Source organism: Mustela nivalis, assembly GCF_964662115.1.
Source record: "Mustela nivalis genome assembly, chromosome: Y".
Taxonomy (NCBI): Eukaryota; Metazoa; Chordata; class Mammalia; order Carnivora; family Mustelidae; genus Mustela; species Mustela nivalis.
This window is the reverse complement of record NC_139041.1, coordinates 34,428,520-34,456,443: the sequence shown is the minus strand read 5'-3', so window position 1 is coordinate 34,456,443 and position 27,924 is coordinate 34,428,520. Positions and strand designations below refer to the sequence as shown.

Below are 27,924 nucleotides of genomic sequence, written 5' to 3'. Positions count from 1 at the left end.
TGCTGGTTTCGTAACCAGAGACATCTTCTGAAGTTCCAGGAGGACTTAGCGTGTTGGTGTCTGCAGGTGGGTGCCTAGTGGGGCTTCTGGAATCAGCCGTACCCGCACGCGGCATTGGAAAAAGCCAGTCAGCACGGCAGGACCAGGACACAGATGTCTCCCCTCCTGCTGGTGGCTGAGGGTTTGTCTTCGTTGGGTCCTTTGAGTAATAGGTATGAAAAATGTCTTTGCAAAAGTCTTTTTTTCCTTTCTTTTTCGTTTTTCTTTTTTTCTCCCCCTCCAAAACGTCAGGGTCCAGCATGAAATTGAAAGAGACAGATCGGGATGTTTAAATATATATGCCTCTTGGATATGTTCAAAGGCAAAGTCGTGGGAGGCTGTGGCTGCAGGCTCCCATGTCCAAGGCGTGGGCACGTGTTGGAGGAAGACCTTCGCTTGTGCTCGATCAAAGCGCTTGGGGCTATTGCATATGTGTGTGGTGTGTGTGGGGGGACCTCGCCCCTCCCTTTGCAAATCTGATCATCCCACCAAGTCCTCCCTCCTGCTCCCCGTGAAGGGAATATTTAATGCACGTTCATTCCCAGGATTCCTCATTAGGATTTAAGGGTCTCACCAAGCAAGAGGTGCCTCCACATAGAGTTTGAATAATGCAATCCTTGTCAATGAAGGCTCAACACCGTATCTGATGGGTGCAGCCTTTCCAAGCCCCTTTGGGGTCCACTACGGAAAAAGCGAATGTGATGTATGATCACGGGGCAGGACATCAGGACTGAACAAGATGGCGTAAAGACACCGTCCCCGGATGCTGGCTCTGAGGACAACTGAGCGTCCCTCAGAATACATAAAGCAATGGCATGAAGGTGACTCCTAAAAGTGGAGAATAACATACCGACAGGACAGACAAGTCAAGACCCAAGGAGAAGCCATACACCAGTGGGCCACTGTTGGTTTTCACATCTTTGCTCCTGGCTGGCATCCAGGCAGACTGGGAATGAGGCAGCACCTCTGGACAGAAAAGGCAGCGAGAACACGTCTCTGTTGCATCAAAGGATCAGGAGGAGGAGGGGCCCCTGCAGAGTGTGGCTTGCAGCTCTCTCCCGGCTTCCCTCCAGCGAGATCTAGTAATACAGCTTTGGCAACAGCCACGAGGACTAGAGCTGCAGCCACATTCCCAAGCTCTTCTCCCTTGGCAGTCTGTCCACGAAATACCTAGTCATGCAAAGTAGGCAGCAGAGCTCAGGGCCAGCCATGGGGCCAGGAAAGGGAGCTCCTGGGAGCTGCAGGCGGTGGGCAAAGTCAACTAGAAGAAGTGTGGGTAAGAGAGCGTTGAACCCTGTGTGTTGACACCATGCTGGAACTGATGGACATCCACATAGTCAAAGGATGTGGGAAGTGTGGGTATATGCTACCGTCCAGAGAGCAGACTGGCTGTTAGGAGGTAACTGCGTGGGACAGACTGAAATAGCAAACTTCAACAGGAACGTTTAGCCCAGAAAGGCAGGTTACAATGTCTGATCTGAAATGAACCATGTGGAGCACCTGGCAAAGCTAAGAAATAAAAATGAAAAAAAAAAATTGAAAAAGAAAAATCCCCAAAAAACCCCAGGATGTGTTAATGGGATCTTGTGTATCACGGGAATATTAAAATGTCCCAAGGTTTAACCTGAAAGTACTTCACATATGAGAAGATACGGATAATCTCAACAACTCTCTAGAGGTACGGCAGTCAACACACGCCAACTCCAAGGGGACCCAGAAGTTGGAAATCATGACAAAGCTTTTTTTTTTTTTTATAATGTTTTATTATTTATTTGAGAGACAGAGAGTGAGAGCAAGGAAGGGGGTCAGAGCGAGAAGCAGACTTCCCGCCAAGCTGGGAACCCAATATGGGGCTCGATCCCAGGACCTTGAGATCATGACCTGAGCTGATGGCAGATGCTTAACCCACTGAGCCATTCAGGTGTCCCAAGACCAAGTTTTTAAAGCAGCTAGTAAAACCCCATCCCCAGAAATAAAGGTGAATATTCTGGAAATCTTGGGAAAGATGGAAGTCATGGGTAAGAAATAAATCCAGCAAAACAGAACGGACAGCAAACTTTGGAAGGGAGCACTACTCAACCCTCAACGCATGCAGCTCGAGAAGCTCATTGACGTGATGGAAGACACGGAGGGAAGACCCAGTGAGACTAGGATCCATGCATCCAAATCAGCCGATCGGAACAACAGAGAGGAAAAAAGAAAGAGGCAGAGTCACATGAATGTGTAGGATGATACCAGCGGGTCTGTGGCTCTTTTCCATTAAGTCCCGGAAGGAGAGAAGAGAGAAATTGGTAGAGGGAAGAGGAAGTTTAGAATTAGAATCAGAAGAAACAGAAGGAGGAGGAGGAGAGACAGAAGATGAAACAAAAGAATAGGAGGAGGAGGAGGAAAGGGAAGAAAAGAAAGAATACTGGTACATGTCCTAATTTTAACAAAAGACATAGCCAAAAGTCAGTAAATTCTATACAGGATAAAGCAATAATTAAAAAAACTACTTTAATCCAATTTTGCTAAATATCAGAGTAAAGCAAAGCAATGTTGGAAGCAGAGAGAAACAGCACATGATACTTGGAGATTCATAACTAGAACCAAAGCCCACTTTTCCTCGGAAAACATGAAGACTCTCTCTGATTGCTTATTTCGTGCAGGATCACAATCGTGAAGGTGTGGGTTCTCACGGGCCGCAGGATTTGCTGCTTTGTCACGGCTGAAGATGATGCCCGTGTATGGACGTACCTCACGTTCTTCATCCATCAATCTGTCCCGGGACACCTGGGTTGTTCCCACCACCTTGACTATTTTGAATACTGCTCCAGCGAATACGGAAACACCGACAAACCCGTTGAGGTCTTGACTTCAATGCTCTTGGGTTAATACCCAGAAGAAGGATGGCTGGATATACGGGGGTCCTATTTTTATTTATTTTTAAATATTTTATTTATTTGTTTGACAGACAGAGCACAAGCGGAGGGAACAGCAGGCAGAGGGGGAAGCAGGTTCCCCACTTTGCAGAGAGACCAACATGGGGCTCGATCTCAGGACCCTGGGACCATGACCCGAGCCAAAGGCAGAGGCTCAACCCACTGAGCCACCCAGATACCCCCCTAACACATTGTTTTTTAAATAATAACCATCCTAAAAGAAGTGAGGTCATACTACATTGTGGTTTTGATTTGCATTTTCCTAATGAAACGTGATTTTGAGATACCTGTTGGCCTCGTGTGTATGCTGTTTGGAGAACCCTATGTGATTTTACTTTTGTGAGTCCAATGAAATAGTCAGACTCAGATACGTGCACCATAGGATGGTGGTTGCCGGGGACTGGGGTTAGGGGGGCAGTGGGGAGTGTTATTCTATAGGATTAAAGTTTCCGTTATGCAACAGGAGTAATTTTCACAGATGTGCTGTGAAGCTCTGCCCATACTTGAGTCAAAAGTTGGTGAAAAGAACCAATCTTCAATTTAAGTGTTCTTACCACAATAGAAAACAATCATAAAGAAAAAAAAAAAAAAAACTGGAAGAACTTTTTTTTTTTTTTTTACATTTCTGAAGGAAAAGCACACAAAGTCGAGTCTGTATGCAGGGGGGAAAAATGCCCTTTAGGAAGGAAGCCAAAGTAAAGACATTTCAGTTTGAGACAAAACTGAGATAACTTGTCACCAAGATCTACTTTTTAAAAAAAGAAATAAAGAAATTCTACAGAGGAAAGAGGCATAATAAGAGAGGAAAATCTGGAATGTCAGAAATGAAGAAAAACAGAAATAGTGCATCCTTGGGTTCATATAAACAGATCATTTTCCTCCTCTTAAATTCTTGCGGTAAAGAAGAATGTTGAAAGTTAAAACAATAACATTTTCAGCACATTTCAAAAAATGGACTTTATGTTTTCAGAGTGGTTTTCCGTTGACAGCAACGTTGAGCAGAAGGTACAGAGATTTCCCATATGCCCCCAACCCCACATCATACGCAGAATTTCTCCTGTTACCGATGTCCCCACCACATGGTGCATGTGTTAAGGTCAGTGGATCTACCTGACACATCATGATGGTCCAGACCTACAGTTTACATTAGGGTTCAGTCCTGGTGCTATTTGTGGGTTTGCACCAATGTAGAATGGCCAGTGTACATCTTTACAGTATGACACAGAGTTGCTTCTCTGCCCTAAAAATCCTCTGAGCTCTGCCTGTTTATCCCTCCCACGTCTCCTGGCAACCACTGAGCTTTCTTGTCTCCAGACATGTCATGGAGTTGGAATCCTACAGGATGTCGCATTTTCTTTTCTTTTTAAAAATACTTTATTTTTTGTTTCTCTTTTTTGAGACAGAGAAAGAGCAGGAGGAGGGGGAGAGGCAGAGGCAGAGGGAGAGGGAGAAGCAGTCTCCATGCTGAACAGGGAGCCCGATGCGGGGCTTGATCCCAGGACCCCAAGATCATGACCTGTGATGAAGGCAGACAGACTCTTAACTGACTGAGCCACCCAGGCACCCCAGGATGTAGCATTTTCGTATTGGATTTTGCCACTTAGTATTATGTATTTAAGTTTTCTCCATGACGTTTTATAGCTTGGCAGCTCATTTCTTTCTACTGTGGAGTAATATTCTTATCTCTGGATGGACCACAATTGACTCACCCATTCACCTACTAAAGAGCATCTTGGTGGCATTCGAGTTTGGGGTCTGATGAATAAAGCTGCTATACACATCCACGTGCAGGTTTTAAAATAAAAACTCAAATGAAAAATATGCATTTTAGGGAAAAAATCTGAAATACGAAAGTTTAGCAAGGCAGATCATACTCGTGTTTCTAATGAACTGAGTCCGAAAAACACAAGTCCCCTGAGACCCTTTTTTCTCTTAATTTCCATTAAAAATTTACTGTTCTGTGCGAGTGAAAATTTGAATAACTATCTCATGAGACTAACTACACCGGGAACTCACTAGATTCAAGGTCTCTTTGCTTCTTGAATGAAAATAATTCATTTATATTTTGTTTGCAGAATTATTCTGCAGTGATTCCAAGCCCTTACTCTTGCCTGGCAATCTACATTTGGTTGTGAACATTTGCCGAAACAGATCTGGGTGTGTGGGTGTGGGTGTGTGTATTTCTGCTTATGTATGTCTGAGTGCTAAAGCCAGTAACACATCAATAAGGGCCATAAATACTCTTGATCCTCTAGATCAATGGTGTCTTTTTGAACGATGTGTCTGGACAGAAATGTTCTGTAGCTCCTCTAAAATAATAGATCTATAATATAATGAATATATTGTTTCCAAAACTATAATACAAAATATAATTATGAATTATTAATATATAATTATATTAGCATACTATACACTCATTAATAATTTATAAAAGAGTTATAATACCTATACTATATATTATAACATGCACCTATATTCACTAATACATAAGCAATATACTCATTATGCTATAGATCTATAATTTTATAATTTTAATTAATAATGTACTTGTTTTATCAACTTCGGAGTCCAATAGTGCTGCGCACCTGAGCCCCCGGGACAGGACGTGTGAGAAAGGTGTGCTGGTACCGATCAGAGAAAGCACCACACTCCAGGCTCAGCAAGACTCAAGCTCGTGTTTATACAGACCTGTTTAACCCTCTAGGGAATAACCAGAAGAGTTGCAGCTCTTCCAAACACAGGTTAATTTTGTAATTAATGCTCCTCTCTAGGGCCAGAAAGTCTCAATGTCCTGCCTTTCCGTAGTGTTTTTTTATTCATGCATTGCCAGAGTTCACTGTTCCTTTCCACTGTAACCTTCAAATAAAAGAGCAGCTCACCCTCTTAGAAAAATGACAGTTCGGGGTCTGTGAAATGATATTCACGCAAGATTCCAGGCAGCCTCTTCTGTATCTCAAAGATGTGTCTATGGATTTCACTCAGGGTAATCTTGTGTATCACCTACACCGACCTAGAATCAAGAGCTTTGGGTGTATTATACTGCAGCAAGATTTCACCGATGCACGTCCTGGAGGGCCTGTGGCTCCACGTGTGGTCCACGGACCAGCAAGCAGCCTCAGCGTCACATGGGAGCTTGTTAGAGAAGCAAAATTATGAAACCCTTCTTCAGATCTACTGAGTGAGAATTAAGTTCGGTAAGCGGTAGTTGGAAAACCACAATGACAACAGTGGGTATTATTATCATGAGACTGAATGGCCTTAAGATTCTCTGCAAGTTCCCACGTCAGGGAGATGTCACTGTACATGTCTGGGCATCGCGAACTTCCGCGAGGCCAAGAAAACAGAATGAGGAAACATCTAGGATTCATCCAAGGATGGGGGGTGGGGTGAGATTCGGGGCAGTTCTCCACATCCTGCCCTTTATTCTTTGGAGTTAAAATTCGAGCACCAAGAATTCCACCAGAACAATCTCTTTCTCCTTACATATAAATCAGGCGTGATTATTCTTAAATAGGAACAGTCAGAGTGTATGTATAATCATTTAAATTGAGAGCAGAATAATGAGTCTTGATTAGCAATACATTGAACCAAATGTGGGGGTAAAAAATCAGAGTGCTTCTCTGTTCCGTTTGTGCCTGGAATACTTGAAATCTGGTTAAATGGCACATTTGTGTGTCCATGGAGCCCAGTTAAATACCCCATTTGACTCAGGATTCTTTTTTACCAAAGTACTCTTTCAAATGGTAGAAATCAGGACTAGTCTATCAGCGCAAAGAAAGAAGATGGGATATTGAATTTTTAATCCGTCCTACCATTCTGCAAGTTTTTTGTAACGTTTTATTGTTGAGCCATTGTTTGTAAGGCTTATTAAAATCCTCAGTTATCTCCCCAGCTGTTCTTTGTTTAAATCGATACTTAATGCAACCCAATTACCTAGCAATGGCAAATTAGGTGATGTGTCGTTACGACTTTGCGCTTTTTGTTTCGAAAGGACAATCGGTGTACGTGGTATAAGAGAAACACTAGTTGTTCAAAGAGTAACAGTGTCTAGATCATTTTCGTCACATAAATTTGAAAGATGGTAGAATGCCGTTGATGCAGGGATCTAATTTGGGGGGATTTTAAAGGGTATTTATTTTGAGCTTCATATGTACCAGCAATGTCACCCGTGATGTTGAAGAACAGGTACTTCATGAGTCCTTCCAGTAGACACGGTGTCCATGTGCATATTGTTAGAAAGTGTCTCCCTGTTACCCACAGTCTCTGCTGGTGAACAGTGTTGCTACTACTTTGCAAGAAAAAAGTAAGATGGTGCAGAATCAGTATCGAATGCACGTTGCAATGTCGGTTTGGAGAGGAAGAGTATGGTGTCTGGTGAGAGACGAAAGGAAGACTGACTTGAGGACCAAGCAAAGGACAATGTGTGTTGGATAGAATCGGGTGGTGTTTGCACACCAGGCTGGTGGTGATGCAGGACACTGGACGAAAGCGGGGGACCGAGCTTGGTTCCATGCAGGAAGGGTGATTTGAAATACGTATTTAGTGAATGTATGAATTAATGGATTGTGTCCCTACTAGGTGTTGTAAAGAAGGTTATTTTTAAGAGGGAAAAAAAAAAGAATAATGCCAAAGAAAAGCCCTCATTCTCTGGAAGTTGTATATACACGTGGCTAGGAGAATGCATTAAAATTCACGTATTGCTGCTGAGTTTCATGCTTAGAATAGTCAGGAAGAAAAAAAAAAAAACAAGTCAGTAAAAACCTTTGACTATGCTCCCCTACGTACATATTATATCTCCTTATGGATTAAATGTTCCTATTAACTTTACAAGAATGAGGAGAATCTACACGTGTCTGCGTGTGTTTGTATCTGTGAGTGTCTTCCATCCACTGTGTCCATGGTTCTTACTGTTTTTGTTTTTAAATACGGTTCCTATTAATTCCAGTTCCAAGGGACATGTTTTGGGAAAAGGGTGGTGCCAGGCTTTTGACAGCCTTGCTCATTTCAGCATTTCAAAATATTATTGAAATATTTTGAATGTAATATTTCCATCTGTCCATACTTTAAAATTGTATACATTTCGGTATTCTTGAAGGTAATGGGAACTAAAGTGAACACATACCCATTGGATGAGATCAGTGAAATGTGGCCTCTGATCCCAATTAATTCTTAATTTGCTTTAAGCACATCTCCATGATGTTGTTTCTTTTCAATTTTCCTTTTTTTTTTTGGTCTACTTCCAACACAGACGCAGAAGCATTTCACAGTCTTGCCAGGGACGGGGCTGAGGCTTGAACTGTGTGACAGAATGGGTTAGAAGGTGAGTTACCAGAGTGCTGTGTACCTAGGAGCTTGACCTGACTTCATTTTTTCTAGCTGTTTGGGCAGAATAGACAGAGCTTCAGGGGGAGGTCCACCCAGGTGAGGCTCTGCCCTTGATGAGAGCTTGCCTTTCTGGCCTCAGTTCTGTTTTGCTGCTCTAGAAAATGCCGTCACAATGTCACCTGAGGGGATGAATGTGCTTGAAAATTGTGAATGTCACAGGGGATGGTGGAAATCTCAACTAACACTGTGACGAACCCATGGATACTTATTCTGTTAGAGCTCCAAGCACCAGAAGTCTCCGGTCAAGGTGGGTCAGGTTGGTTCCTTCTGGAAGTTCTGATGTAGAGTCCTTCCTGAACAGGCTCCTACTTTTGTTGGCCTGAGCCATGCCTGGCCTCTGCCTCCACTGTCACTGGACCATCATTCTTATGGCTCCTGTGGTCTTTGCCCTGGGTCCCAATATCCTTCCTCATGGGTGGACGGACATCAATCATTGCGTAGGAGTCCACAATGGAATTACACCTAAAAACACCCTATTTCCAACTAAGCTTACATTCTGAGGTCCCCTGTTGATGCAGATGTTAGAGAAGGGGGTCTATTCAACATGGCACACAAATTAAGTCCTTAATTTGACTTTAGAAGGAAGCATCTTGTCATTTCTGTCATTGGGATGAAGGTGAGCATGCAGGAAGTTCATCACTAATGTCTTCCAAGAAGAATGCTTATAAGCAACCACAGAAGGTTGCTTTGGGCAGACACAGAAATGCACAGGCGGTCATGCTTCCGTGGGAAGTCTAAACTGTGCCTCATGGGGCCTGGAAGGAGGGATGACACAGAAAGATATTCTGAGTTGAGGCAAGGGTCCAGACCTTTTTAGCCATAACCCTTAGCCCTCATTCTCTGCAACTTATAATTGAAAGCATCAAAACGAACCCCATTTCTTTGAGCATCAGAGAACCCCTAACCCAATTGCTGGAAAAACCCAAAGACTGAGAATGATATTTGTCAACAAATCAACCACGTTCAAGTAAAGCAACATCTTTTAAACTTCCAAAGTATAACAATCCCTGGGAATCACCAGGAGGACATGTAAATTCAGTTAGAAATAGAGTACAGAATGTTATATCATTTTAGGGATCATTTCCATTTTTTAAAAACATCTGCACAAAAATAGCAGGGAGAGGCAGGTTGTGTTTTGAAAGGAAAGAGAAAAGAGCAGTAATGATAATATATGGTCCTGTATGAAAACTTGATGCTCCTAAACCTGGGGGCATTGTCATAAGAGCTCTGTGACATTGTTGTGTTCCCCGTGAATTGGGAGACAGAGATCCATCCTGCACAGAAGCGTGCTCTTTGTATAATTTTGCAGAGGCCTCTCTCCCTCTTTCGTCCCTGACTCTGCTTTCTGTAGCCAAGCCCAGAAAGGTTACGTCTCTCCTGCACGTAAACACTTTTACCTGTCACCATTCTTCACCTCTTCCCCGCCGTGTTTTCCTGTGTGTTTGAACATTCGGATGGGGCTCCTGTTCTCGTAAAGATGTGCTCATTCTCTCTCTCATTCCTCCTGGGTGAATGAGCCCATCTCCTACTACCTGAGGAAAAGACAGTGTGTTTAAGTGGCTTGACTACAGCATGGTACTCTGAAGCAGAACCAGTTTTCAAGAAAACACCCAGGATGAGATATCACCAAGACAAAAACAAATCCCACCACCTAGAGCTCAGTGGATAAGATTGAATTTGCTGTTAGATGTTTTCAGCAGCACAGCCTTCAGGGTGGGGGAATTTGATGTCTCGCCATCGAAGGAAGCACAGGAAGAAGCATGGGAAGAAGAATAAGGCATATGGGAGGCTACGGCTAAAACATCCAAGCTCAGAGTTCTTGCTGGACCATCACAGGTGCCTGGTCCATGGCTACTGAGGTGGGACTGACCCTCGCACTCTGGTCATGGTGCACAGGACCTCCTTGAGCTAGTACACCAGCACAGACAGACTGAAAATGCTCATGGAGGGCCTTTACCAGGCATCTCTCTGCAGGGTTTGAAGGAGAGGAAATCACTGTGAGCACATAGATTTCTTCCAGAACTCTGGCTGAAAACAAGTCAGGGAGAGGAGGGCACACAACCCACGCAGCACACGTGTGGACACAGAAGGGTCTCACTTTACTTTAAACACGGGACCCCTTCATCCATTAGACTCTGCACCAGTGTAGGCTGGGCACTCTCTCTTCTTAACCCCATTTAATTTTTTTTTAATATTTTTTTATTCCTTAACCCCATTTTAATGGATGACAAGTCAAGTCATAAGGTGACAACTGACCACAGTATATTTTACATAAAACAGACTGGGCGGCAAGTACACACAGACACACACACACACAGCCTCAGAGGAGAGCACATATGGTTATAAATCCTCGTCCTGATAGTTGCTTTGGGAAGATAGGCATGACCCCTGTGCCCACAGCTTGTCCTCATGGTCTTTCCACTGTGGGGTTCCCTGATGCTGTAGCATCCTGAGGGATCAGAACCCTTGGTGCCTCTGCCCGAGTCGGGTAATTTTCAGCACTCGCTTGCTTGTCCACTAGATCTGACAGCATCAGGACTGAAGCACATGAGACACTGTGTGCTCCAGGTCATAGAAGCAGCCTTGTCTCTAGGGATATGTGGGATCAATTATTCCCACCTTTACTACTCAGTGTTCTCTCCAGAGAACAGAACCAGTAGGATGTATCTATGTAATTGTCACATCAATCATCTATCTATCTATCTATCTATCATTTATCTATCTATCATCTAATATATCTATGCATCCATCCATCCATCCATCCATCCATCCATATCTATCTATCCATCCATCCATCATATCTGTCTATCATCTATCATCTTTCTATCATCTAATCTATCAATCCATCCACCTTTCCATCCTATCTATTTATCTATCATCTATCTATCCATCCACCATATCTATCTATCTATCTATCTATTATCTATCCGTCCATCCATCCATCTATCTGTCATATCTATCTATCCATCCATCCATCTATCCATCATATCTATCTATCATCTATCTATCCATCCACCATATCTATCTATCTATCTATCTATCTATCTATCTATCTATCTATCCATCCATCCATCTATCCATCATATCTATGTATCTATCATCTATCTATCCATCCACCATATCTATCTATCATCTATATCTCTATCCATCCATCCATCCATCCATCTATCCATCATATCTATCTATCATCTATCCATCTCCATCTGTCTATCATATCTATCTTCTATTTACCTCTGCATCCATCTGTCATACCTATCATCTATCATTTTATGTACCTATCAATCCCTCATATCTATCCATCTATCTAGCATACCTTTCATATCTATCTCATCTGTCATCTATCTATACCTATCCATATCTATGTATCAATAGGTCTATCTGTCCATCATTTATTTGTTATTTATCTTTGCATGTCTACATATATATAGAGGTCTATCATCTATTTTTTTTAAAGATTTTATTTATTTATTTATTTGACAGACAGAGATCACAGGTAGGCAAAGAGAGGAGGAAGCAGGCTCCCTGATGAGCAGAGAGCCTGATATGGGGCTCGATCCCAGGACCCTGGGATCATGACCTGAGTCAAAGGCAGAGGCTTTAACCCACTGAGCCACCCAGGTGCCCCTATCATCTATTTTTAATATCTATGTATCTATCTATGTATGTATCTACCCATCATCATCATTTATCTATCTTTGTATCATCTATCTATCTATCTCTTGAATTTCAAGAAACTGGCTTGTGCAATTTATGGAAGCAAGCAAACCTGAAATCTGTAGGACAGGACTGGAGGCTGGAATAGTGGAGGTTATACTCTTTAGTCAGAATTTATTCTTTCTCAGTGAAATATCAGTTTTTGCTTTACACCTTTTCAAGCAATATATGAATTCCCGTCACTTTAGAATAAGTGGTTTGATCTACAGTTAATATTATTGCAGACATTAAACATGGGCGAGATGCCTTCACAATTAACATGTGGACTAGACTTTAATAGATAAGCGAGTAGTGTAGTTTACGCAAGTGCATACCCAAGACAGACCTCTGCACCCGCTAATGCAGGGACCACCAGGCTCGTTTTTATTCTGTTTGCACATGGGCATGAGAAACTTTTAAAATCACCAGTTCTTTATGGCCCTTTTGGTGTCAGTGGTGTAAAAAATGTCTTCCTATTTTTTGCTTCTTCATTCTTGTTTGCATTTTCAACTATGTTTTTCTTTATTCTGTTTTATGAAACCAACATTCTAGATACATTTTTTGAACTGAAATTTAGTTGTTAAAACAATGTAAGTTTACATGATACTTTCTTTGTTATTAAAATCACTTAGTATAAAGGGAAATTGCTTCTTAACAAATTTCTCTATTTTTCCAGTTTTCTCTATGTAAATTATTTTTTTTAAATGCAAAGGCATCACTCAAAAAAAAGTATAGCAGATTGTCCAGCAAATAGTTAATCTTTATTGCTGACATGCAAGCAATAATACATGTGAAAATAGATTTATTTTATTCTTTCATTGCTCAGAGAGAAAGAATGATGATAAAATTCTTGCAGATAAACAAATTCCACAACATAAAAAAAAAAATATTGTGTAATTTTGCTTTGTTCCAGGAAACAGTCCGTAATTTTCAGTTTGGTTCTTTTTTGGAATACAAGCCATCATTCCTTTCAAGCAAAGCGACTCATTTTGTCATAAGACCCAGCTTGTGAAATTGTAAGAAAAAGGTACCTTTTACTGGATTTGGAGGAACATTCTGTTGCACTCAAAAACTAATTTATACTGTGCTAAGAAATAGCAGTGGGGCCAAAGTGCTCTCCATTATATTTCTTTGTATTATTATAAGTCCACACAAATTGAAAGAATAAATGCTCCCTTTGTATTTCATAAAATATGTGCAAATGTGTGTATCTAAGAACTAGAACACCATTTCAATGCTGAAGGGAGTAAACCAAAATATCACCAAACAAAGCAGCAAAGCTAAAAGGAATTACAAGAAAGTGCAAAATGTCTGTAAAATTATGAAATAGATAATGAATGACAATTACTTCATACACCACACAACCTAAAGAAGATATTGATTCTCACATTTTCCCATCATTTCAACCTCATAAATAAAACTGAAAGAAATGTTGTGTTTAAAAGTTTACTCATCCAGATATCATTATGCATCAAGTGAAAATAGCTATGATGTATTTCTTGAACAATTAGATTTTAATTTAATTTATTTTTGAAAAATTAGATTTTTAAGTGTACCTTTTGTAGTGCCCCAAATAATTAAACACATGACAAATCATCACAATTCTAAATATATTTTGACTTAAATTTTATAATTTTTAATACAAATATAAATGTATTGTTTGAAATTTGTTATAAAAAGGGATTGATTCAGTGATTTGCAGTGTGTTTTTAGTTTCAGGTAGTAACATATATTTCTGTAGTGATTACATTTAATTCAAGTTTGCTTAGATAATACTTAAGCATCTCTCCTCTCTATAAATATTTTCCAACTCATGAGTACCATATGCATTTTTATCAATTTTAATTTTTTTGCATTTGGTTACATTATAAACCATCTCATGTTTGAGGATGACACATTAACAATGTCAGTCCAGTCAAGGATAGTAATGTCAAAGGAGATACTGCCTACTTGTAGGTCTTTATAAACTATGGACTTGTATATGTCTATATTTTTTTCTTTTTGTGAAGTCATCTCTACACCTAGTGTGGAGTTCAATCTCATGACCCTATCAAGAGTCACACGCGCTTCCAACTGACCCAGCCAGGCACCCCTTCTGTTTATCATTTTTGTTCTGTATGGAGAAGGAGGAACTTATAATGAGGAGTATAATGGAATTTTCCAAATGTGTAATTTCACGGTATTGGCCAAGTGCCTGAGACAACAGATGTCTTTGACATCCTATGACTCAAGAAGAAGCACTAGTCCAGTTGGGTTTCTGTGATTCAAGTACTCCCTTGGTAAGTGAGTTAGGACACTTGCCTAAGTAGCTTTGAGAGGCATCAAGAAGTCAAAGGTGTTATTATCTCAGATGTAAGTACACTTGACCCCCGAAAGACACGCCACTGACCGCGGAGCAGTGGAAATCCACGTATAAGTTTTGACTTCCCCCAAATTTAACTACAATTGGTTGATGACATGAACAGTCAATTAACACATATCTTGTATGTTGTCGGTCTTCCATCTGTATTCTTACAGTAAAGTCAGTGAAAGAAGAAAATGTTTAAAAAATCATAAAGAAAATGCATTTACAAAAGTATATTGTATTTATTGAAAAAAAAATCCACATACTGCAGAGTTCACACCCATGTTGTTCAGGGGTTAATTGCAATGGGGAAATGGGCCAGCCGTGAATAAGGATGACATGAAGACCATGTGAGCTTGTACTGATTCCATCCATCCTGATCTCTTACCCATGAGTAGGATATTTGGTACATAAAACGTAGCATACAACACCAAAGGACCTTGCCTAAATAATCACCATATACATAAATAGAAATATTTTCTGAATGAGAGTGTGGAGCAACAGGAACTCTCATTTGTGGCTGGTGGGAAGCCAAAAAGGTACAGTTGCTTTGGAAGGTATGTTGGCGATGGCTTACAAAAGGATGCATACTTGTACCTCCTGATCTAGCACTCTTCTGTCCTTGAGTTTTCTTGTCACGGGTGGAATTGCTATGCATGATAGTATGATATAATAAGGAATATAGGGGTGCCTCAGTGGCTCAGATGGTTAAATGTCTGACTCCTGGTTTGGGCTCAGGTCATGATCTCAAGGTTGTGAGACCAAGAACTGCTTTGGGCTCTGTGCTCAGTGGAGGGTTTGCTTGATATTGTCTTCTGTCCCTCCACCCTGCTCTCTCTCTGAAGTAAATAAATCTTAAATATATATATATATATATATATATATATATATATATATATATATATAGAGAGAGAGAGAGAGAGAGAGAGAGAGAATTTGTTTCTGGTTCCTGAGCCAGAGCTCATAAAATCTTTATAATTTCCTGAGTGTTGGAGGTGAGAGGAACATCTTGTGCTTTTCACATCAAGTCTCTTTCAAATAGATCTAAGTTTATGTCAGTGAGGTGACTCTAGCAGACCCATAGATCCCTTCTGGATAAAGGCTGGTCACCAGAGGAGCCAGCCATGTGATTAGAGGGTCAGAACTTGCAGCATGAACCCCTGACCATGACCTCTAGAGAGTGCGGCTGGAGGCTGATCAAATCGCCAATGGCCAGTGATTCAATCAAGTGTGCCAATGGCCAATGATTTAATCAATCACACATGGTGGAATCTCCAACTATGCCTCAAATGAAGGGGTTCACTCAGCTTCTGGGATGGTGAACACATCCAGATGCTGGAGTGATGGTGTGCCCCAAACTCCCAAACTCATTTTATCCACCTTTTCATCTGACAGTTCATTTGTACTCTTTGTAATATCCCGTATAACACATGGGCAATAAGTAAAGTGTTTTCCTGAGTTCTCTGAGCCACTATGATAATTATCAAAACCCAGGAAGGAGTTGTGGGAACCCCATTTTGTATCAGATTGGACAGAACTGTCAATACCACTAGTTTTGACTGGCACCTGAAGTGGGGGCAGTCTTGTAGGACTGAGCTCTTGACCTGTGTGTGGTGTCTGCACTAACTCTAGGTAGATAGTATCAGAAATGAGTTGAACTGCAGGACAGCCAGTTGGTTGGTGTCTGTAGAGAACTGCAGACTTGCTTGGGGTAGGAAGCCCACATGCTGTCCCAACACCTGTGGCCCATTTACACACTATACATGCATCCTACACTGCACCATGACCATGAATTTGATGGTTCTGTTTATAGGTTCTTCTCCACCATGATTCTTAATTTTAAATAAAAAAGCTGACCAGTCAAGCAACTAATTTCTTACATGAGGCTCTATGAAATAGAAACTATATTAGCAACTCATTAAAAAAATTAAATATTTATTTTATTTATTTATTAGAGACAGAGAACAAGCAGGAGGGGCAGAAGGAGAGGGACTCTCCAGGAGATTTCATGCTGAACATGGAGCACACGTGGGCTCAACCTCACAACATTGAGATCATGACTTGAGTCTAAACCAAGAGTTGGATGCTTTACTGACCAGGCCACCCAGGTGCCCCTAGCAAATCATTCATCAAGCAATGTCTTCGAGTCTGGTGCACAACATTATAAGGGATCCAAGATAAGCATGATGAACACATTCTGTTGCCTTCATGAAGCTCATAGTGGAGTAGTGTAGCAGACACTGGTCAAGAAGCAAAGAAACATAAAATTACAACCATGACAGGTGATCTGGAGGAAAGATAAGTCATGCTGAGTGAGTAGTTTATGGTTATCTGTAATCTGAGTGAGAGGCCAACATCCTCCTTACCCCTTGCTGGACATACTGGTGCTTTCCAGTGAAGACACTAGAGAAAAGAGGCACTGAGAAGACATCAGAAGCAGCAGACTTGGGAGCCGCATTATGGATGGAAGAGAACCCTGATGGATGGGTAGCACAGGAAGCAACTTCAAAACACATGGGGGAGCAGAGATCTGGAGACCAGAGAAAAATCAGGAGATTGCTGTCTTTGAAGATGAAGGAAGCAGATGCTCCCAGTTCCTAGGAGGAGATGGGAGTGTGAAATATTGACCAAGAATCCAAGAGGAACCAGAAAGATTCTACTGGATTTACCAATGTAGAGGTCAAGGAGCCTTGCATAATCTCTACTCAAGTGGAGTGATGAATAGCAGAAAAAATGCAATAAAGCCAATGAATCCAAGAGATCCTTAAGAGCAGGGTCTCTATCCTTATTTCCACAATGCCAGGAAGAGAGCAGGTGTGCAAAATCATTTGTAACTGGATGCATATGCTGTGAGATGTTTTGTTGTTCTTGATGGCTGGTCTGTAAGACATCAGATAGCTGGATCTCCTCTTCTGTTTTAGTCTTTCCTGCTCCATAGCTATAGGGCTGGCCACACACAGGATCCCAGTCCTATGAGCCAGCCAGAGACATCTGTCTGCCTGGAACTCACCCACTTCCAGCGATTCCTCTGGATCCTCAAGTTCACGCCTCAGGGCATGTGCATGAGAGAGAAGAAATGATCCTTTCCCATACAGCAAAAGTGCCTGAAGACTGTTGGCTAGGTCCAAAGAATTTCAGGTGGGGTCCCAAAATGGCCGGGAAGATACATCTTTTCTTGCTGATTCTGTCTTGCTCTCAGCCTTATCATATCTTTAACCATGACCCAAAAAAGTTAAAAGAAACACACACCAGAAATGGTCTTATATTTAAAAGCAATGGCTCTGAGAGCGTATTTTTAATACACGGCATATGGACTCACCATCTGCCGGCTTCATCTGAGAGTAACGATTGGTGGGTAGTGAAGAAACTGACATTAGAGAATGATTAAGTATTACAAGGTTAGTCCAAATTACACATATGTCCACACACATCCCAAATGAACTCCCAGTTTTGAGGAACATGTGGGCTTTCTATTTTTTCCCCCAAATCTGTTCTTCATTCAGTAATCTAAGACAAGCAATGGGCAGTTTTGTCCAACTACGTTTAATCCCATGAAAAACGTGGTTAGGAGTTAGAGAAATAAGAAAAAAAAATTAAACATGGAGAAATAGGATTTTATAATGGGAATGATTTGGAGTACAGTGAAATTCAAAGTTCCTGGAGCTCATTCATCTCTCTGAACATGAACACATTAAATGTGGACATGGTTAAGTACTGTCAGAAGGCAAGTGTTTTTTTGGAGGCCAGGTTATTATACTCTTAGGGCAACAGACATTGCTGAAGGCTTTTGCAGTTGTGGTAGAAACCACATCACAAAGATGGGATTAGGGAAGAAAGGAGATCACTCATGACCTTTCCATTCCAACGTGATGAGCCCATCTTTCCAAACACATCTTAGCCCTCATTCACAGAAGATGTGAATATTTTAGCATCTTATTTTTTTTCTTTTTTTAACTTTTTAGGTGACATGAAGTGAAGAATCTGGGGATAGGTAGATTATCTTGGATTATCTGAGTGGATCCAATGTAACCATAGACGTGCTTAGAGAAGGAAAGTGGGAATATCAGGGTTCATTGTAGGGAATCAGAGGACAGAAGATGCTGGACTGAGATGAGGAAGAGGCCGTGAACTGAGCTGAAATCCAAGGGATGGACTCCACCCGGAAACCCCCAGAAGGAACACAGCCCTGTCACAATGGAGATGTTAGACTCGGACCTCCAGGATTGTAAGAACAAATCTGCATTGCTCTATGGCACTAGAGTTGTGTTAATTTACTACATATCAGTATTGAGAAACTAATTTTCATCCCAGTTAAAAGGAAATTAATATCAATTTAATTAATATTAACATATTAATATCCATTGCATTTTAGAATTTGTTTTGTTGATATGTAAACTTATGTATATTAATTTAAAGTATACAGTTCACATTTCTGGGTTCTTTAGGTATTTCTATCTGCATATACTTATAGATGTTTAAATTATATATATATGTGTGTGTGGGGGTACATATGTGTATATATGTATGGATATGTATATATTCATACATATTTATGAATATGTGTGAGATATAAATTTAAAGGATAAGATCTACATACATTTTGAAAACTTTCTCATGCAAGTTCAGATCTCTGTGATAAAGCACACAAATACACCTTGTTTGGTTGATGGAATTATTGCCAAGTGAACACCCCCTGTACCACCGATTAAGAAATGGAGTCTTTCATGCATGCTAGAGAGCATGGCCACCTCACCAAGACTGCCCTTTCTTCTGTAGGATGCCGACAGTCTACCACCAAAAACCTGTGTTACTATATTTGATATTTATATATATTTTTAATATTTTATTCATATATTTGAGAGAGAGCAAGAGTACAAGACAGGGGAAGGTGTAGAAGACTCCCCGCTGAGTAGAGACCTCCCCCACCCAACGTGGGTCTTGATCCCAGGACCCTAAGATCATGACCTGAGCCAAAGTCAAGAGTCAGACGCTCAACCCACTGAGCCATCCAGGCGTCCCTTACTTGTGTTAAGATGTGCATAACATAAAATTTGCCACTTTACCCATTTTTAAAGTGTATTGTGAAGTAGAATGAAGCATTTTCAGGGTGCTCCCACCCATCTGTCTGTAGGACTTTGTCACCTTCCCAAAAGGTATGTCCCCATCCCACACTAACTCCCATCCCCAGTCCACACCCCTGGTGCCCACCATCTACTTTCTGTCTCTGTGGATGTGATTTCTAAGTGAAATCACACAGTTTCTGTTCGTTTCTCACTACATTATTTCATTTAACATAATGCTTTCAAGTCTCATCCATGTTTTAGCATGTGTCCAAATGCCCTTCCTTTTGAAGGCTGGGTAGCATTCCACTGCACGTAGAGGCATCAGTACATCTCTCAATGGACAATGGGTTGCTTCCATAGACATCTCTCTAAAGAAGAGATAGAAATAGCTCCATCAGGACCTGAAAGGATGCTCAACACCTCTGGCCACCGGGATAATGGAAGTCCAAATCACAAGGAGACGCCATGACACACCCATTAGGATGCCTAGTATTTAAAAAAAAAACAAAAAGTACAGCAAAACCCCAGACAATAACAACGTGTTGGGGACGGTGTGGAGGAACTGGAAATGTTGTAGGCAGCTGGTGGGAATGACATGGCCTCCATGGAAAAGAATTTAGAGATTCCTCAAAGCATGAAACACAGAGCTACCATCAACTGCAGCTTTGATGTCTTTATCCAAGAGAAATGAAAGCAGAGGCGTAAAGAAGTATTTTACATGCATGTTTACAGCCACCGCTAATTGTGTTCCATGTGGTCAGTTTGTATCTCTGTCCTGTTCAGGTACTCATGGTTTGGGAATGGCTATAGTTTTTAGAAAACGTGGCTATTTGATCATTACAGAATCCCCGACTGCAATTTTTCTTAAAGTCTGTTCTGCTTGAAATTGATATGGCTATCCCAGATCTATTTTTTTAGTGTTGGAAATACTTTTTTATTCTTTTCATTTAACCAGTCTGTGTTTTAAGAATGCCTCCAGGAAGAGGCACAGGTTATGTTGGAGCTATCACAGTTGCATAACAAATGACCCCAAATGCTTGAGTTTTCTGTGGCAATGAGCCCACATGGGGCACAGTGTGATAGGATACCGAGACTTGTGTCAGGAAGCCATAGGGTGGAGGGGGACATGTGTCCAGAGAGCTGGGTCTGGGGTAATTGGGAGGTTTATTCATTCACATGTTTGGGTCCTACACTGCAATGGCCTACACATGAGAAGATCCTTCACATGACCTCTCCATGAGACATGGTTGCCCCACAGCATGGGCATTCATGCTTTTTTGCATGAGCAGTCTCAAGGTCCAATTACATCAGTGCAGGGGAGCACCTAAGAGCCTCATGGTCCTTTAAGACTTGGCCACAGATAGCACAAAGTGTCACTCCTACCCTGAAAACTCTGCCTGGGTTCAGGAGGGTGGGGAGAATCTGATTGTATCTCTCAGTTATTTCTACATTGAAGTAATTTGTAGGGGCACCTGAATGGCTCAGTTGGTCAAGCATGCAACTCTTGATTTTGGCTCAGGTCATGGTCTCAGAGTTGTGAGATTGAGCCCCACCTGGGACTTCACACTTGGTGAGGTCAGAGCTCAAGATTCTTTCTCTCCCTCTCTTTCTGCCCCTCTGTCAATAAAAAAGTAAAATCCTGGAAAAAAGGTAATCTCTACATCCAACGGGAGCTCAAACTCATGACCATAAGATCAAGAGTTGCCCATTCCGCCAACAGAGCCAGGGGGGTGACCCCTCAATCAATCTCTTGATCAAGGTGTGAGTGGACCAGATCATACAAGACAGTGTCACATGGGACACACATCTACTCCAAATGCAACTTCCCAGAGTCTGACATCTGTTTTCTTTAACATGGAGCACGACGTCTCTTTGTATTAGATTTAATTATTGATATACTGAGTTTAAAACTGTCCTATTAATATGGGCATTCTCTGTATGGGCATTCTCTGTGTCTTGTCCATCTGCTTCATCCTGTCATTACCTGAGGTCTTTGGGCCAATTAATCCATTTTCCCCGAATGCATATTTTTCATTTCCACCTTCATTTTTTAAGAGTTAATATTTTTATGCTGTTTTATGTTTCCAGCTCAAACTGAATGGGAAGTACAGATATTTCCCATAGACCTGCTGCCCATACTTCATGCCCATGTGCACAGCCTTCCCTTTATCAACATCCCCACCAGAGTGGGACACTTGCTATGAGGATGAACCTATAGTGACACATCATAATCATGGAGCGTGCATACTTAAAGTAAGATTTGCTCTTGATGTGCATTCTGTGGGTTTGGAAAAAGGTACAGTGACAGGTCCCCATCTTTACAGTCTGATGCCCAGGATCCAGGATTCTCGCTGCCCTGTAGGTCCCTTGTGTTCTGCCCATTCATCACTCCCTTCCCACTAACCTCTGGCAACCACTGATCTGTCTATGGTCTCCACGGCTTTGCCTTCTCCACCATGTCACAGAGATGGACGCCTGCAGGATGCTGCCATTAGACTTTTTTTTTTTTTTTCCAGTTACTAACATGCATTGAAATTCCTGCCATGTCTTCTGATGGATGGACAGGTCATTTCTTCTTAGAACTGAGTATAGTCCCATGGGCGGGGAAAAGAAAAGATGTTGTGGGGTTTAAGGGATATATGGTCTCTCCTGAAACTGTAGACTCAATTTGGCTACTGTATCACAAAGTAGGGATAGATGTTAATAAACAAAAGGGGACAAGCTTGCTCTCATGTGGTTTCATTTACAAACACAGTTGATGGGATAGATTTGGTCCAAGAGATGATGTAGCATGCCAACTTCTGGCTTCGAATATTTCCCTCATCCTTAGTTGTTTTTGTTTGTTTGTTTGCTTGTTTGTTTTGGGAGGGGGGTGACTTTATCTGAAAACAATGTCTGGTTGTGACTATTATCTTCAAGTAAAGTACAATAAAGAAAACATGTTTGCCTCCACAAATTTAACAAAGATGAGTATGGTGTCCATATATATTCCATAAATGACGGCAGGAAATCTATGAGATGATCTAGTAGGGAACTTTACACTTATTCAGATGTTTCCCCATGCAAGGCTGCATTAGGCATGCACTCCAATCTGGTTTTAAGACAACATTTAGAGTTTTTCATCAATGGTTTATCATGGGTTCTACTGGGGGCATCAAAACACAGATATGAAGCTTTCTATAAACCACGATTCGTTAAATCCATCTAGGGGCCATAAATACAGCCCTACATATTGCCATCTCGTTTTCACAGTAGACACAGACCATATCACCCAATTATCCCCCATCTAGCGCTCAGAGGCCTGATATGGGATAATACTCTTTTGTGTGCCTCCCTGTTCTCCACTCTGATTTGACCACCATTAAAAGGGACAAGCTCTTCAGAAGGAATTGTTAGGAAGGCCACTGAGCTCTCTGGGGACCCAGATTGCAAAAGAAACTCACTGCGGGTCAAGCTGGGGACAGCATGCAGCAAAGATAAAGAAATGTTCAACTATGTGTGAAGGAAATTATGCCACCACTACAAGAAACTTAATCTTCACAAAAATATCACTGCATTTAAAACACAAGATAGACACTATTTTTCTCATTTTTATAGCCAGCCCCAAGTTAGCACATTGGTACCTCAAAAATACAGCTCAGTTGAAAGGTTTGTTTACAGGTAGACGAATGATGCCTGATAAATGTTTATTGTAGTTATAGGATTCTAGTCATGTAGTATTTATATGCCCAATATTATATGCATAATAGATAATATTGAATATTATATACCAGTCATGTCATTGTTGTCTAAATAGAGTATGCGTGTTTATTTTACATAGATGATATAGATTTATATAGACTATTCCCCTAGAAAAGCATTTAATTTTTTTTTTTAACAACCCCAAGATCAAAGTTGCATGCTTCAGTGACTGAACCAGCCAGGTAACCCAAAATCCTTTGATTAAAACTCTAAATCTGGGACACCTGGGTGGTTCAGTCATTAAGCATGTGCCTTTGGCTCAGGCCATGATCCCGGGGTCCTGGAATTGAGCCCTGCATCGGGCTCCCTGCTCAGCTGAAAGCCTGCTTCTCCCACTGACCCTGCTGTATCTCTTGCTATATCTCTCTGTCAATATAAATAAGTAAAATCTTAAAAAAAAATCTGATAGCCAGGGAAGTCTCAATAAATCTGTTTAAAACTGTTTTGCAGTAGTCTTTGTAGCAAAAGATACATAAAGCAAGGCGGGGACACTCTGGGAAAATTGTTGCAAATTGCAACACAAAGGGCTAATTTCCAAATGCATAAAAATCTGCTAGAAATGTGTACGTACGTCTAAAAATCGATCTGGAGATGTGCCCTAGAAGAAGGATAATGAAAATTACCCGAGAGTTGATAAAAAGTGAAATAGACATTATTAGTAGTCATATAAAATATTCACTACCCATTAATAGAAAGAGACATTAAGAATTATAAGCTCAGGGATGCCTGGTGGCTCAGTGGGTAATGCCTCTGCCTTCAGGTCAGGTCGTGATCTTAGGGTCTTGGGATTGAGTCCTGCATTGGGCTCTCTGCTCAGCAGAGATCCTGCTTCCCTATCTCTCTCCCTGTCTCTCTGCCTCCTTGTGATCTATCTCTCTATCAAATAAATAAATTTTAAAAAATCTTCAAGAATTAAAATCCCATTAAGGTCATTTTTTAACCTACCAGTTTTGGATGAATTGTGAAATCTGACTTGTGCTTTTATTCACAAGTCTGAAATGTCCTCACAATTTTCCAGACCTGCTATTCGACCTTCTCGACCTGCTACCATTGAGTTCCTACAAAGGAGAATTTGTAAATATCTCCAATTCTTATAAATGCTTCTACCATTGACCCAGAAGTCCCCGTGCTAGGAATTTATCCTACATAGACATCCACACTTCTACAAAAAATATGCATAGGGTAATTTACTGCTGCATTTTGTATATGGAATCAGATGTTCCCCATATGTATGAGGAAAATCTAGGCTACCCCCCACACACCCAAAACCATATTTAGGAACTGTCTGTGTCGCTCTGCCACAAGATGGTCAGGACACATTCAGTAAAACAAATTTTAAATTTAAAGACACGTGGAACGTGGACCCCTGAGTGTGTCGTTCCCGATGTCTGCATACTGCAATTGTGGGGTGGGCAAGACAGGAATGTGAACATTGCTCCGTGCTCTGTGTTGAGGAGGGGTTGAAGGGGATCCCATGGCATCCTCGTGAGGGGATACGTGAAGACAGTTGAGTAAAGGGAACAAAGCCGGTAAAACCTTGCAGAACCAGTAACACCAAGAAAATGCAGAAACCAGAAAGTGCAGAGTTGGAAACGGCCGTAAGAACGGGCTGCAGAGAGGGGCCCTCGCTGGTGCACGGGGTCAAGAAGAGCTCTGGGAACACAGGCTGCTGCACGGTCATGCTCTCCCCAACCCCCCAACCTCCACTGGCCAAACCCAATCAGAAGCCAGAGGGCAGAGAAGCCCTCTGAGCTGGGGCCTGGGGTCAGGCAGAAGGACGAAGTAAGGATCTAGGGGGCAGAGCACAAAGGGCGTCAGGTTTGGGTCCAGAGGATGGGAGGCAGCGTGGGGCAGAGAGTCAGGGACCAGCGTTGACCCTGTCCTCTGTTTCAGTATGATATCACGTAGGGAAACATTGGTGTGGTGCCCTCAAACACCACTGACCATGCCCCAAATCATCGCTTCTTGTTAGGCATCTCACAGGACCAACCTTCTTTCATCCAGTGTTTGTAGAGAGAATTCCCCTCTGAAAACAGGACTGACCCATTAAGAGTGTGGGCAGCCCATGCTGTCTTCCAGACACATTTGCCATCTTGTCTACGGGAGACGCTACCCTCAACCGATCACGCTGGAAACCAGTTACTGTTTCTGTAACTGGGTGTGTTCCTTTCCACAGATTCTTACTCAAGGTGCAGTATCAAGACTATTATTCTGTTTATCAACACCAAATGTAGGCTCAGGTTACATTTGTGTATACATTTTTGGAAATGACCATCCACTGGACGTTCTCTTTAACTTCAAGAAGTACTTATTAACCCCCTACTATGTACTCAGCTGTTTGGAAGACTAGAATCACAAAATTCAAGATATATATATATTTTTAATTAGTTTCCGGGGTAGAATTCAACACCCAGGGCTCATCCTACCCCATGCCATCTTTTGTGCCCATCCCACAGTTATCCTTTCCCCCTACCCACCTCCGCTCCAGCAACCCTGTTTCTTTCCTAGAGTTAAAAGTCTCTTACAGTTTGTCTCCCTCTCAATTTCCACCTTATTGCATAAAATTACATTTGTATGTTATTCACTGCCGATTCTGTGTCTGCTCTGTCTCTCGTGCTTTTCCGTTAAGCTTGTAACAGCCAGCCTCCAGCATTAACGATTCTCTTGATTGTGAATAAATCTCTTGAAGGATGCTCGGATTTGGGCAACACTGTATTTTGTTGCTTCGATCCTGATGCTGAAACGTCACCAGTAAATAAATACTACAGAAATTTTTCTTGAAGGTAAAAAATAATACCTTTTCTTGCTTTAATCTTATGCACTCAGCTAACATGTGTATATAAATATACACGAGGCATTTTTTTTTTCAAAAAGGCACTTAATAATAGGAGAAGTTTAGAATCAATGATTAATTTCCAAGATTTATCCTGGCTTGATACCTATTTTACTCGGGGCCACGGGAGAGTTCAGAACCTGGAATATGTATGTGAGGCTCCATTTACTAGGCAAGAGGAGGGCAGAACGTCATTTGGGATGATAGTAGCTCAATGGTCATTTACAGGAAATGGCAACTTAATGAGTAGGAAAGGGAGCAAGATAAATGTCTGTGTTCCACCACAAACACCATTACTCAACAGTCATAAAAATGTGTTTTCGAAAGCATGATCAAAAATACCTCTTTTCCTCCACACGTCGGGTGGATAATATTGTAAAGACATAACTACAAAATGGACCCATTTATGATGTAGAGTCCCAAATCAATTTTCTGCCACTGTTTTATTTCCCTTTGTGAGAATCCCCTCCATTATTCAATTTTGAGACACGGCTAGGTCTAAATGTTCCCCCATAATATAGAATCGCATCTACAAATTGCCTTGCCCTCTCTTATGGGCACGCCTTGGAAATTAGAAGTATGGAATCTCACCTGAGATATTTATACAGAATTGTTCAGAAGGAAAAAATTAAAATGATGCTTCCCAAAGATGATGGTATGTTTCCTTACCCAAATTTATTTCGACACAATGGGCTACATGTCTACAGTTAATGGTTCACTTTTTGCCGTATTTAAAGAAAAATCAAATAAATGTAGCTCAGGGAGGTATAGGTATTTAAACAGTTATAAAAAGACAAAATAGGGAAGGCTACGCATTCAAGCATTACAGACCGTCTTTGCTAAGCGTATTATACAATAAGTCATGTCGTGAATTCATCTATCTTTCCAGCATGAATGAAAATTTCTCTAAGGTATTGAATCACCAAAGAGTAGGAAAAGCCCATTGGCTTAATTCCAGAGTTTGGTGTTGCTGTTGGTTCCCCCCGCCCCCCGCACCCAAGTTACAACAGTGCATTTGTCTTACAAAATACGTGTATTTTGATGTAGTTGTATTTACCGATCTACACTTTTATAGAAGGCATTGCAGTCTTTGGCTTAAGACATTATTTTCTACGGTGATGTCAAGATATTTTCCAATGACTTCTTTCTTTTTTTTACAGATTTTATTTGAGACAGAAGGTACGAGTGGAGAAAAGGGCAGAGGGAGAGAGAGAAGCAGACTCCCCGCTGATGAGGGAGCCCAATGCAGGCTGATTTCAGGACCCTGAGGTCAGGACCTGGGCCAAAGTCAGATGTTTAACCCAAGTGAGCCCTCCAGGAGCCCACCATGTTGTCATCGGAAAGTCTGAAGTCTCTGTTTTTCACATTGAAGTTTTAGGTTCCTTTGGAATTTAATTAATTAGTGCACCACGGAGATTTCTCTTCTATAGGTTTCTCCCTTATCTGTAGCGATAGTATTCTTGGCCTCCCTGTATCTATGCTCTTCTTCCCCACAGATCTTTGAGGTGTTCAGACTGATGGATGTTCACAGCTGCTTATGTTTTTCTCCCCAAATGTTTTCACAGCTGGAAGTAACTATGGTTTGCAGTTCTAGAAAATTCTGTGTGGGCTCAAGTCAGTCGGGTGGGTTTCCCAAATAAAGCCACTCTCCTTCGAACAGAAGGACCTTCCAGATATAGGAGTTTGACCCCCTTTCTTCATGTGTGTAGGGACAACACTGCTTCTTGACTTCAGATTTCTCTGAACTGTAAGTCGAAAATCCCACCTGTTGGGATGATGGAGAAGAAGAGTGTATCCTCCATGCCCCTGAACTTTCTATTATTTCAGAAAAGTACAGTGCCGTCTGGTGAAGTCACTGATGATGGCATCTTTCAAATAAAGCTGAAAGCAAAAGTAAGGGTAACA

At 41.4% G+C, this 27,924-nt stretch overlaps 1 long non-coding RNA gene across 1 annotated transcript; it reads left to right on the top strand.

Annotated features, from left to right (window-relative positions):
- Nucleotides 1–27,924, top strand: LOC309856969. Its single transcript, XR_014307425.1, has 3 exons — nucleotides 1–212; nucleotides 8,209–8,280; nucleotides 27,180–27,924. It is a non-coding gene; the product is annotated as an uncharacterized lncRNA (long non-coding RNA).